A 13,954-nucleotide genomic window follows, 5' to 3' on the forward strand; every position below is an offset into this window, starting at 1 on the left:
CAATTTGTTAATATTTTGTACATACAGTCACCAGTGCAGTATAGCATCATCATATAACTGGCATGGCAGTAATCAGGGACACTGGGACCCTGACTGGTATGTAAACAAATAAAATCATTTTTTTCAAACCCTTTTTTGCTTTTTTTAGATATGGTACTAGAGCAATACAGTGTACTACTCTGAGGAGGTGATCAGGAATTTTTTTTTATTGCTTATAACTGTGAATTTTACAGTTATAAGCAACCATTTTTTTCTGGATGAAAACTACTCATTCAGTGTTTACTATTATGATTATTTGTGACTGGACACAGCTAATCACATGGTACAGATGAGCTGTGATTGGACCTGTCTGTACCCTGTGTTCACTGTCACCAATCACCACACCAATGAAAGACATGAATCAAAGCATTTCAATGTAGTTGTCATGTGATCTGCTGTGATTTACCACAGCAATCACATGGTACCAGCAGCGGGCCCGTACAGTGATCTGTCACTGGCTGTGTTTGGAGGACACAGCAGGTGACAGATCACGACGGAGCGCTGCCTGTGTCCTATGTTGTCCTCACAGGATAACAGGGCTCCCGTTCAGCCATTTTTTGGCAATTAGCCAGGGGGAAGGGGTTAATGCACATGGAAAAATGAATAAAAGCAAAGATTATGAAAATTCAGATGAAAATTCTTAAAGCAGTATTAAACCCAAAAGCAAACATGTTATTATATTGCATCTTATACATTTTTAGATGTGATGGCTGCAATCGTTTTATTTGTTTTTAGGCTTCCTTTCCTGTATTTTCATCTGATGATCCAGCCAGTAAGCCTGTTGTTTTTCAACAGAACAAAAGTTTTCTGTAACTGATTTTAAATTATTAGCTGGAGTTTGACGTCAGTTTGTAAGTGTATTTGAATCTGCTAGTACATCTAACACTTTGCCCCCCCCCCCCCCCCGAGTGACGATGCTGTTGTCTGCTGTACCCCCTTTTTCTCATTCATCCAGAGTGAGGGCACTCTAATACAGGAGGTGGCTTACTGGCCAGATCATCGGGGGGGGGGAAAGGAAGAAAACAAATGCAGCCGCCACATCTAATGAATGGTAAGCTGCGATATGTTGGACATTTTTTTTTAATACCACTTTAAATAATAATGCTTTTATCAAGAAATTATGCACTTTTTCGTTGCTGACATTATTATACTTGGCAAACTTATTCTGATAATGCATTAAAATTAAATCACCTTAAAAATTCCAATTGAAAATAAAAAATGTAACCTTGTGGTGATTAGGGAATATTATATTTCAAAAAGTCTTACTGTCATAGTCTTGCTTTTATGCTGTCCTATCCAGTTAATCTCCTAAACTTATGGTAGCCCTAGACAGACAGCTGTGTTACAGGGAATGATGGGCAGTTTGAGACTTGCCTGTCAGCCCTATTAGTTGCCTGTCTCTGGCCCCTACTGCTTTTTTACTTTCCAACTTAAAGGAAATGTGTCAAGTACTGTGAAAGAGTTCCCTTCTTCTTCTTCTTCTTCTTCTTTTTTGTGTAGAATAAGAAATCCATACCCATTCCTGAGACTTTCCTACATGTCAGAAAATCTCTGTGTAATTATGGCTTCCAGTGTACTTTACCTAAGTGCTTGATATCGCTCTATGTGGTCTGGTTGTCAAAGTCAATGCAACAGATCTGAGCAATTATTTACGCTTTGGGTGATATTGCTAACTGTTTCAACTGCATGTGTTATTGGAATTATGTGTTGACTTCAACAGGAAATCTTGCAGCATTCAGTTACAAGAATTAGGAGCAGAGAAAGAGAAGATTTACCCCACTTCATGACCAGGCCATTTTTTGCTATATGGCACAGCATTACTTTTACTGATAATTTAATGATAATAAATAAAATGTATATATTTTTTCCCGCATATAGCTTTTTTTTGTTGGTATTTGATCACCGCTAGGTTTTAATTTTTTTTTACTATAAACCAAAAAAGATTGTCAATTTTGAAAAAAAAAAAATGTTTTACATTCTGCTATAAAACAAAACAAAAAATCAAATTTATTCATCAATTTAGGCCAATATGTATTCTGCTACATATTTTTGGTAAAAAACATCCCAATAACTGCATATATTGATTGGTTTGCGCAATAGTTATAGCGTCTACATACTATGGTGTATATATACTTGAATTTTTATTTTAGATTTTTTTACTAGTAATGGCGGCGATCAGCCAATTATAGCGGAACTGCGATATTGTCATGGACAATCTGAAACCAGTGACACTAATACAGGGAGTGCAGAATTATTAGGCAAATGAGTATTTTGACCACATCATCCTCTTTATGCATGTTGTCTTACTCCAAGCTGTATAGGCTCGAAAGCCTACTACCAATTAAGCATATTAGGTGATGTACATCTCTGTAATGAGAAGGTGTGTGGTCTAATGACATCAACACCCTATATCAGGTATGCAGAATTATTAGTCAACTTCCTTTCCTTTGGCAAAATGGGTCAAAAGAAGGACTTGACAGGGTATCTTGCAGAGGGATGCAGCACTCTTAAAATTGCAAAGCTTCTGAAGCGTGATCATCGAACAATCAAGCGTTTCATTCAAAATAGTCAACAGGGTCGCAAGAACCTTTTAGAAAAACCAAGGCGCAAAATAACTGCCCATGAACTGAGAAAAGTCAAGCGTGCAGCTGCCAAGATGCCACTTGCCACCAGTTTGGCCATATTTCAGAGCTGCAACATCACTGGAGTGCCCAAAAGCACAAGTTGTGCAATACTCAGAGATATGGCCAAGGTAAGAAAGGCTGAAAGACGACGACCACTGAACAAGACACACAAGCTGTAACGTCAAGACTGGGCCAAGAAATATCTCAAGAATGATTTTTCTAAGGTTTTATGGACTGCTGAAATGAGAGTGAGTCTTGATGGGCCAGATGGATGGGCCCGTGGCTGGATTGGTAAAGGGCAGAGAGCTCCAGTCCTACTCAGACGCCAGCAAGGTGGAGGTGTGAAATAGTAAAAAAATCAGCGCAATATACAGGTAAAACAGAATCAGCAGCTATGCACTAGGATTCAATTTATAAATTCCTTAAGAGTCAATGTAAAGTAGATAGTGCAGCGCTAGAGGAAAAGTCCAAATAAAGATCATCCAGGTGATTCTCTTATAAGTGACTGACAATATGAGGCATGCAGGTGATATAGCGTGGGTTAACAGGAGACCTCCACCAAAAGTAACAATGGCCGCTCACCTCACTGATAATAAAAAATCGCTTTCCCATAAGGGTCAATCCCAGGCATGTAACAGCATAATCCAAGCAGGAAAGGAATACATCTCAGGTAATATCAGCATGGATGGCAGATCTCAAGTAATATCAACATGGATAGCAGCCATGGAATCCGATGTAAGAAAAACAAAACATAGTGTTTCTCCGCAATAACCAATATAACATTTAATAGTGAAAATACACTTACATAAAAAGCACTATATCCAGTGCTAGGAATCAAATGCAAACAAAAACGCACACAGCATGGTCCGATAGATGGCAGCGGGTGACGTCACGTACTTCCCTACCGAACGTTGCGTCCCAAGGGCGGGACTTCTTCAGCAGATGTAGGGGAGAGGAAACGTGCACCCAGTTATATACATGTATGTTGCTATGGAAAGTAAGTAGCTACAATGCAGCATATGGACCAAAAAGGTCTCAGAGGTGGAGGTGTAGTACTGGTTTGGGCTGGTATCATCAAAGATGAGCTTGTGGGGCGTTTTCGGGTTGAGGATGGAGTCAAGCTCAACTCCCAGTCCTACTGCCAGTTTCTGGAAGACACCTTCTTCAAGCAGTGGTACAGGAAGAAGTCTGCATCCTTCAAGAAAAACATGATTTTCATGCAGGACAATGCTCCAGCACACGTGTCCAAGTACTCCACAGCGTGGCTGGCAAGAAAGGGTATAAAAGAAGAAAAACTAATGACATGGCCTCCTTGTTCACCTGATCTGAACCGCATTGAGAACCTGTGGTCCATCATCAAATGTGAGATTTACAAGGAGGGAAAACAGTACACCTCTCTGAACAGTGTCTGGGAGGCTGTGGTTGCTGCTGCACGCAATGTTGATGGTGAACAGATCAAAACACTGACAGAATCCATGGATGGCAGGCTTTTGAGTGTCCATGCAAAGAAAGTTGGCTATATTGGTCACTTATTTGTTTTTGTTTTCTTTTTGAATGTCAGAAATGTATATTTGAGAATGTTCAGATGTTATATTGGTTTCACTGGTAAAAATAATTAATTGAAATGGGTATATATTTTTTTTTGGTTAAGTTGCCTAATAATTATGCACAGTAATAGTAGTCACCTGCACACACAGATATCACCCTAAAATAGCTAAAACTAAAAAAAAAAAAAAATACTTCCAAAAATATTCAGCTTTGATATTAATGAGTTTTTTGGGTTCATTGAGAACATGGTTGTTGTTCAATAATAAAATGAATCCTCAAAAATACAACTTACCTAATAATTCTGCACTACCTGTACAGTGATCAGTGCTAAAAATATACACTGTCACTGTACTAATGACACTGTCTGGGAAGGTGTTAATATCTAGGGTGATCAAAGGGTTAAATGTGTGCCTAACCAGTGTAATATGTGTACTGTGATGTGCTTTCACTAAGGGAAGTGCTGGTCTTTATTCCCTGCTTTAAAGGGAAACAAAAACCAGCACATCACTGCTGACAGGGCAGAGCTCTGTCTTGTTTACACAGACAGAGCTCTGTCCTGTCTTCCTCCTTGCCGATCAGCAGATGCTGGCAAGTCATCCATTGGCTGGCACCTGCTGATTGGCTTGTGTTGTGACTAATCGCAGTACAAGTGGCGCACCCAGGCGGTGCGTGTGCCCCCCTTACCAGGCGGTGCATGTGCCCCCCCTTACCCGGAAGTGCTGGATCATGTACAAGGTAATTGATTCCACATAGGTTAAAACCCAGAGTTGCGTTTTTGAATCAAAATTTATAATACCAATAACATAGAAAATTCTGGTAAAAATATATAGCTAGATTCACAAAGAGTTAGGCCGGCGTATCAGTAGATACGCCGACCTAACTCGGAATCTGCGCCGTCCTAAGTTTAAGTGTATTCTCAAACAGAGATACACTTAAACCTATCTAAGATACGATGGCTTGCACCGTCATATCTTAGAGTGCAATATTTAGGCTGGCCGCTAGGTGGCGCTTCCATTGCGTTCGGCGTAGAATATGTAACTCACTAGATACGCCTATTCACGAACGTACGTGCGCCCGTCGCAGTAAAGATACGCCGTTTACGTAAAGGCATTTTCAGGCATAAAGTTATTCCATCAAATAGCTGGACTAGTAATGTTAAGTATGGCCATCGTTCCCGCGTCGAAATTTGAAAATTTTACGTCGTTTACGTAAGTCGTCTGTGAATAGGGCTGGACGTAATTTATGTCCACGTCGATACCAATATGTCCTTGCGGCCTACTTTGCCGCAATGCACACTGGGATATGTACACGGACCACGAATGCGCCGTTCGTAAAAAACGTCAATCACGTCGGGTCACAGTTAATCTACATAAAACACGCCCCCCACATCCTCATTTGAATTTGGTGTGCTTACGCCGACCTATTCACGCTACGCCACCGTAACTTAGCAGGCAAGTACTTTGTGAATACAATACTTGCCTAGCTAACTTACGGCGGCGTAGTGTAAATACGATACGCCGCCGCAAAGATGCAGCGGTATACTTGAATCCAGCTAATAGATAAAATATTGATAAAAAATATGCTCATGTGCCTTTGGCAATAAAAATTATCTTATGGCACCAAGCGCAAAAGTAGAGCCGCTCACTTTCTAAGAGTGGAGTAAAATGTTTAAGAGGATCAGGGGGATTACTCTTGTGCCAGAGAACAATAATAAAATGCTGCTCTACTTTTGTGTTTGGTGCTATAATTGTCAGCGGATCACTGACCACTCAGAGCCAGCACCCATCAGTTGGTGAAGTGGGAATGGAAATTCTCCAAAAAACACTTCAGTGCTTAATCCAGGGGTTTTCACTTTCATAGTGCTTCAATGCGCAATGCAGCCCTCCTCAGACTGGGGAATCTTCAACAAACTGCAAAAAAAAAAATACACAGGAGGGCGCAAACGCTCAAAACAAATGGATACTCAAAGACAGATAGATTAAAAAAGCATTGCTATAGCTGGATGTGTCCATCATAGGACCAAACCCCATTGAATGGCTGACACGTTTTAGGGACAGACCCTCTTTGATTAGCTATAAGGAAGAGGGTCTGTCCCCCGGAACGCCTCAGCCATCTAATCGGGTTTAGTCCTATCCTATGACGAGCACATCGTGTCCAGCTGAAGCAATTGTGAGATATGCTTTTTGAATCTGTCTGTGAACATCTAGTTGTCTTTTGAGCAGGGATGGAAAGCTTGGAGCAGAGTGGATGGGACTGTCTGTAGCAATAATTATCTCAGCCTTACCCTTTATACTTTAGGGTTTGTTTACACTTTGTATTTCTCTTTCGTTCATGGACGGACACAGCCTTAATCTTGACAAAGTGGGTATTAGCCTTCCTTTAGGAGTGACTAGGCAGAAAGTGTTAACAACTTCAAAGCTGAACAGCCCCATGCAGGGGGCGGTCCTACTGGCTATATCCCCTCAGCCTGCACTAAGCAGCTCAGTTTTTTCTGCCTAGTTAAGGAGAAGATATGGCTCCCTTCGAGCCCATAGGCCTGGAGGTTTTTTATTCCAGATGGAAATTTTATTATTTTATTTTTATTTTTTGTTCCTGTGATCTTCGATCAACTGCCGACTGGGCGACAGGCTGGATCCCAGATCCTTGTAGTCCCCCCCAGTTTCGGCCATCAAGGGTGTGTCGACCATAGTTACGAACTTGCCCGTCGCTCTACGGGTGACCGGTGAGCTATATGCTCCAGGGCTTGCATAAGACCGGTCTACAGGGCCGAGTCGCAGTAGCCTGGCCGACAGTCACCTCCGTCACCATGCGGAAGATGGTCTGTCTGGGATGCTTCTAGCACAATCCTCAGGAAGGGTGAGTACAATCCCCTGCTCCGGCAGGAAGACAGAGCTGGGCATTTCTGGAGAGGTGAGTAAAGGGTTCTGTTCTTCCCTTCTCCCCTCCCTTCCTTCCCTCCTCCCTAGGCTCTCTGAGCTAACTGCTGGGGCGGGGGTTCACCTGGGGGGAACTGTGCATATACGTCTGCTAAAGCATTGTTATAAGCTGCTTAAAGAGATTTTGCACTGGCGGCCATGTTCTTGTGGCCTCGCTGTTTTTGGCCTCTATCTACCGCTTGGCGGCCATGTTTTTGGTGATCCTGCTGTGTTTACTTTCTACTGCACTGGCGTCCATGTTCTTGTGGCCACACTGTAATTGGCCTCTATCTTCCGCTTGGCGGCCATCTTTGCTGTGATCCAGGTGGTGTTTGACTATTCATGCTCGGTGGCCATGTTTTTGTGGCCGAACTATATTCTGCCTCTAGCGGCCGCTCGGCGGCCTTTGTCCTGGGCTCCTGGCTCTATCTACACCCAGTGGTCATGCGCTTGTGTACCGTGGCATTGTTTGGTCTCGATGTTTTTTGCTGAGATCCATGCACTGGCTATGGTCGGCGGCCATGTTTTTGTAGCCTCACTGTGTGGGCTTCTAGCTGCTGCTCGGCGGCCATGTTCTTGTGGCCCGCGATAGTTATTGGCCTCTAGTGGCCACTCGGCTGCCATTTTGCCATCTATCAGACAGCACTTAAACGACAAACACATGCTGCTGAAGGGTCAGACTGCATATCTGACAGGGAAGAAGCTCTACTAAGTGGCGGACGGCAGCATACAACTGTTCCAGGGTGGTGAGTCCTCTGAGTGGGAACCTCTCGTCTCTGCTGCAGCTAGGAGGGTGGGTTACTGTGCCTTGCCTTGAAGTCCCTGTGTCAGGCGTGTGGGTCAGCATGGCGTCAGAAGCAGACGCTTTTTCCCCTGTAACACCTGAGCTTGCAATTGATGCCCCTGCACCCGATGTATCGGCGGACGCTATGTCGGCAATACTAGATGCCTTTGTTGCCAAGGTGGAAGCAGTGTGTGGGAAAATGGGGGCTAGAAAGCGCCCCTTCCCACCGCCATTTTCTGGGGACAACTCAGATCCGGAGCCGGGTCCAGCTACGGCTCATGACTCTGGCTCTGAGGTATCTGAGGATGCGGACCGAGATCGGCTGGACAGTAAGGATAACTCCGGATCCATGTAAGCACATGATAGGGCTCTGGTAAGTGACCTTATCACTGCAGTGCGAGATACTCTAAAAATAAAGGGGTCTGCAGAAGCGCCGGTCCCTTTTGGGGTCCGTAAGGCAAAACAACACTGCTAAGGTGTATCCTTGTGTGTCTTATTTAGACAAACTTTTATACAAGGAGTGGGACAAACCACAGATGGTTTTTTCAGTCCCTAAAAATCTAGCGGTGCGTTACCCTCTTGAAGAGAGTTTCTTGAAAAAAATGGACCTCGTCCCCAATAGTGGACCCTCCTGTGTCCAGACTAAACAAGCTAACCACTATACCGGTGGAGGGGGCTCCCGCCTTCAAGTACCCTGCGAACAAGAAGGCTGAGGCGATCACCCGCAACCTGTACACGGTAGTGGATTTGGTGGTACGCCCAACCAGAGTTTGGGCCCTGGTGTCTCAGACACTCACGAAATGGACAAAGATGCTGCACAATGGGTTAGAAGCACATCAGTTTCCCCAGGCGAGGTAGCCTTAGCTGACCAACTGGTACAGGGCCAAAAAATTATTTGCGAATCAGCCTTGGATACGATTCCTCTGCTGGCCAGGGCTTCAAGCCATGCGGTGGTGTTACGCTGTCTACTTTGGTTAAAGAATTGGTCTGCTGAACCAATCTTCCTAGAAGGCCCTGATGGACGGTTTCAGGGGTTTTACTCAAATCTGTTCATAGTACCAAAGAAGGAGGGCATTCGTCCAATCCTGGACCTCAGGGCCCTCAATTGCTTTGTGAAGGTACAAAGATTCCGGATGGAATCGGTTTGCTCTGTCGTCACTGCCCTCCAGCCGGGATACTTCCTGGCATCCTTGGACATCAGGGATGCCTATTTGCATGTCCCCATAGGCACCAAGCATCAGAGATATCTGCATTTTGCGGTCGGGGAAGACCACTATCAATTTGTGGCTCTCCCCTTTGGCCTGGCATCGGCACCAAGGGTTTTCACTAAGGTGCTTGCCCCAATTCTGGCCCTACTAAGACAGAGTGGTATCGCTATCGTGGGCTACTTGGACGATTTTCTTCTGAGAGCCACCTCAAGCTCAGAATTAGAGGTGAGCATGTCTATAAACTGTCAAACCCTCCGACAATTTGGTTGGGTACTGAACACTTAGGCCGCGTACACACGGTCAGTCCATCCGATGAGAACGGTCCGAAGGACCGTTCTCATCGGTTAACTGATGAAGCGGACTGATGGTCTGATGTGCCTACACACCATCAGTTAAAAAAAAACGATCGAGTCCAACACCGTGACATAAAACACAACGACGTGCTGAGAAAAATGAAGTTCAATGCTTTCAAGCATGCGTCGACTTGATTCTGAGCATGCGCAGGTTTTTAATCGATGCTTTTGCATACTATCGGTTAGGCGTCCATCGGTTCGATTTTAAAGCAAGTTCTACAATTTTTGACCTAAGGATAACTGACCGATGGGGCCCACACACCATCGGTTTGGACCGATGAAACGGTCCTTCAGTCCATTTCCATCGGTTTTGACCGACCGTGTGAACGCGGCCTCAGAAGTCATTAATCGTACTGGAGTAATGGACTCCTAGGAGGCAAAGGTTTTTTTTTCCTGTGAAAAGTTGTGGAAAAGTTGCAGACCCTTCGGGCTGCTGTGCAGCAGTTGACATCCCAGAAATGGTTGTCACTCCTGGGCCTCATGGTGGCCTCCTTCAAGGCGGTACCATATGCGCAATTTCACACGCGAGTGTTACAGAAGGAAATTCTGTCCATATGGGACAAGTGCCCATCATCCCTGGATTGTCAAATCCGGGTGAGCCACCTGGTCAGGACCTCCCTAGTTTGGTAGCTGACCTCTCCGACACTTCTGTCCGGGAAGTCGTTCCTTCCTTTTCACTGGATAGTCATCACGACGGACGCCAGCCTTACCGGTTGGGGAGGAGTCTGGGAGGTTGTCGACCCAGGGTCACTGGTCTCCGGAGGATTCCCACTTGCCGATCAATGTCCTGGAACTTCGGGCGATCAGGCTGTGCCTCTCCACATGGTCTCAGAGGCTACAAGGGCATCCAGTCAGGATCCAGTCGGACAACGCCATGGCAGTGGCATATGTCAACCATCAAGGAGGAACAAGAAGCTCGGCTGCAGCGTCAGAGGTCGCTCACACCCTAAGGTGGGCAGAAATGAGCATACCGGCCAGGTCGTATACATTCCGGACATGGAAAACTGGCAGGCGGACTACCTGAGTCGCCAGATGCTGGACCAAGTAGAATGGTCTCTGCACCCAGATGTGTTTCGGCTCCTTTGCCCAAGATGGGGTACGCCAGACGTAGATCTCCTGGCGTCTCAACTCAATCGGAAGGTATTGAGGTTTGTGGCCAGGTCAAGAGACCCATGGCCAGACACGACAGATGCGTCAGTGGCACTGTGGAGTCAGTACCGGCTAACCTATGCCTTCCCTCCTCTAAATCTCCTTCCTCATTTGCTTCGCAGAGTGGAGAAAGAGGGGATTTCAATGATCCTAATTGCTCCAGATTGGCCTTGGCGTCCTTGGTACATCTAGTAGCAGACGTCCCTTAGCGTCTACCCCTAGGAAAGGACCTGCTGTCTCAAGGTCCCATACGCCATCCTGTTTTACAGTTACTGGCTTAACGGCAGGGCTATTGAGAGACAGGTGCTAAGAGACCGGGGCCTGTCAGATTCTGTGATCTCTACCATGAGGAGTGCTCGGAAATCGTCCTCCAGGAAGATTTACCATCGCACTTGGAAGACCTACATATCCATTTGTGAGGAAATTAGGTGACATCCGCATGCTTATTTCGTTCCCAGAGTCCTGCTGTTTTTACAGCGTAGGGCGGGCCAAAAATTTGCTTTAAGTACAATTAGGGGGCAGATATCTGCCCTGGCTGTCTTTTTTCAACAACCCTGGCGGCTCACTCTCTAGTGAGAACGTTGGTACAGGGGGTTCGGCATGCAGCCCCTCCGGTCCATTCTCCACTACCTCCGTGGGGATTTGAATTGAAGACGTCTCTTGGCGTCTACCGCTACGAGAGGACCTGCTGTCGCAAGGTCCCATAGGTCATCCTGCTTTACAGTCAATGGCTTTAACGGCATGGCCTCTAGGTACCTCCGAAACCACCGTTTGAGAACATAATGGAAGTTCCCTTGTTGACACTTTCCTCGTCCCAATAGTGGACCCTCCTGTGTCCAGACTAAACAAGCTAACCACTATACCGGTGAAGGGGGCTCCCGCCTTTAAGGACCCTGCGGACAAGAAGGCTGAGGCGATTACCCGCAACCTGTACACGTAGTGGGTTCGGTGGTACGCCCAACCAGAGTTTGGGCCCTGGTGTCTCAGACACTCACGGAATGGGCAAAGATGCTGCAAAATGGGTTAGAAGCACATCAGGCTTCCCCAGGCGAGGTAGCCTTAGCTGACCAACTGGTACAGGGCCAAAAAATTTGTTTGCGAATCAGCCTTGGACACGATTCCTCTGCCGGCCAGGGCTTCAAGCCATGCGGTGGTGTTACGCTGTCTACTTTGGTTAAAGAATTGGTCTGCGGACCAATTTTCCAAGAAGGCCCTGATGGACTTGCCCTTTAAGGGCGACAGACTTTTTGGAGCTTCCCTGGATGACATAATTAAAGATGCCACAGGAGGTAAGAGCACGCTGCTCCCACAATCCAAAAAGGAGCCACGCCGTAGGCAAGGGCCCTTCTTCACCGTGCATGAGTGTTTTTTTTGTCCGCCCAGTGTGGCACCCATGTGGGAAGTACAAAGATAAGTGTCTTGCCTACAGTCAAGCATGGTGGTGGGAGTGTCATGGTCTGGGGCTGCATGAGTGCTGCTGGCTCTGGGGAGCTACAGTTCATTGAGGGAACCATGAATGTCCTGTGACATACTAAAGCAGAGCATGATCCCCTCCCTTTCGGAGACTGGGCCACAGGACAGTATTCCAACATGATGACGACCCCAAACACACCTCCAAGATGACCACTGCCTTGTTAAAGAATCTGAGGGTAAAGGTGATGGACTTGCCAAGCATGTCTCCAGGCCTAAACCCTATTGAGCATCTGTGGGACATCCTCAAACGGAAGGTGGAGGAGCGCAAGGTCTCTGACATCCACCTGCTCCAAGATGTCATCATGAAGTAGTGAAAGAGGACTCCAGTGGCAACCTGTGAAGCTCTGGTGAACTCCATACCCAAGAGGGGTAAGACAGTGCTTTAAAATAATGGTGGCCACACAAAATATTGACACTTTGGGCCCAATTTGGACATTTTCACTTAGGGATGTACTTACTTTTTTTGCGAGGGGTTTAGTCATTAATGGCTGTGTGAGTTATTTTGATGGGACAGCAAATTTACACTATTAAACAAGCTGTACAGTCACTAATTTACATTGTAGCAAAGTGTAATCTATTGGCTGAAAAATGCATCTCCACTAAATACTGATGTACAGTAGTTGTTACATTTCTGTATTACAACAATTTCATATTTAGTTTTTTGCCTGAAGTTTTTGGGTTGAGGGTACGTAGGTAAATCCTCAGTTTGTATGCACATCTACTGTCATGGACCTTGGAGTATTGGAGTGTTTCTACTTGAAATCCTAATTCATGGATTACAGGATATACTGAGACATTTGATTGTCCATTATGTGATAACCCTGTTTTAAAGCCTTTTGATTATCAGAGGTAAATATCTTCTGTCAGAGACAGTCCGTCTGGCTAAAAACTGTGGATTGAAGGTTAATTGAATCTATTATGTGTGTTTGAAGATGTATGTGTTTACGCTAAAAGACTTTGTATTATTCTAAAGGTCAGAAGTCTCCTGTCAGGAGTATTGAATTAGCATGTTATTATCTAAAGGAATGTAACCTCTCAGAGGTAGGAATTGAGTTCTGTTAAATAGACCGGGCTATTGTGTACATTGATTACCCCCTGGGGCTTCTGTCTCAATACACATAACAGTCTTTCTATCCAAGCTATTGGACCAATCCCTGTGGACTATTCCAAGTCCTCATTTGCATGGTTAAGGAGGACCTGAGTGAGGACTGCATATACTTTACAATTGACCAATAGGAAAGCGGTTGTTGGGGGTGGGATGTGCTAAATTCTATATAAAAGTGTGCTGTGTACTGTACTTGGAGGGATCGGTGGGACAAAGAACAAGGCCACCCTCATCAGTGAGCTAGCCAAGATGGATCAGAAGGATGGTGATGCAGGACCCCGGTCAGTTGAAGACTTGTTCCAGCAACGAGTTCGACAACGGTTGGCATTATATGGTACTAACCCATCAGAGACCGTCATACAGAATACCATTAGAGACATCCAGCTGCAGGAACAGAGAGAACGAGAGCGGCAACAGAGAGAATGAGACCGGCAACAGAGAGAACGAGAGCGGCAACATGAGCTGAGAATTGCAGAAATACGGCAATCGGTGACAACGTCTAAAGAAACAGCACCAAAGGAAAGAAGAGGAGAGGTACAGATACCAGTAACCATGGAAGAGGAATTCAGAAGGAGGTTGTGAGAGAAGCAGATACAGCGCAGAGGACCAGTATCAGAGGAGGTCCTGCTTGGATGGTCTGATTCGATCCACTGCGAACTCTGGAAAGAAGCGCTAGCTCGTGAGCAGCGACACCAGGGAAAAGCTCTCCCCTCCATCCATGTAAGGTACTGGTCACAGTATGAAGTACGAATGCTG

This window comes from Rana temporaria, chromosome 5, assembly GCF_905171775.1.
Source record: "Rana temporaria chromosome 5, aRanTem1.1, whole genome shotgun sequence".
NCBI classification, from domain to species: domain Eukaryota; kingdom Metazoa; phylum Chordata; class Amphibia; order Anura; family Ranidae; genus Rana; species Rana temporaria.